The following is a 719-nucleotide window of genomic DNA, read 5'->3' on the forward strand; positions in this document are numbered from 1 at the left end:
TCAAGATTTCAAAAGTTCACAACCTAAAGTTCTAAAATCCCACAATAAATCAAGTTCTCTAAAGTTTACAACTTAAAGTTCTAAAATCCTACAAAAATTCAAGTTCTCTAAAGTTCACAACTTAAAGTTCTAAAATCCTACAAAAATTCAAGTTCTCTAAAGTTCACAACTTAAAGTTCTAAAATCCTACAAAAATTCAAGTTCTCTAAAGCTTACAACTTAAAGTTCTAAAATCCTACAAAAATTCAAGTTCTCTAAAGCTTACAACTTAAAGTTCTAAAATCCTACAAAAATTCAAGTTCTCTGTTCACAATCTTAGAAAGTTCTAAAATCCTACAAAAATTCAAGTTCTCTAAAGCTTACAACTTAAAGTTCTAAAATCCTACAAAAATTCAAGTTCTCTAAAGCTTACAACTTAAAGTTCTAAAATCCTACAAAAATTCAAGTTCTCTAAAGCTTACAACTTAAAGTTCTAAAATCCTACAATAATTCAAGATTTCTAACGTTCACAACCTCATATATTTTAAACCTTATTTTTAAACATGGCAAGCAGCAGTGATGACGACTAGGTAAAGAACAAAGATTATCATGCAATTGAAGAAGGCAGATCAAGTTTTGTCAAGAAAATCCAGCCAAAAGGGGATATTTGTTAGGATTTTGCTTTGATTTTCTTACCTTATTTGAAGTTTATTTTTCCTAAAAGAAAAGACAAAACATTA

This window comes from Solanum tuberosum, unplaced genomic scaffold, assembly GCF_000226075.1.
Source record: "Solanum tuberosum cultivar DM 1-3 516 R44 unplaced genomic scaffold, SolTub_3.0 scf00062, whole genome shotgun sequence".
Classification (NCBI taxonomy): domain Eukaryota; kingdom Viridiplantae; phylum Streptophyta; class Magnoliopsida; order Solanales; family Solanaceae; genus Solanum; species Solanum tuberosum.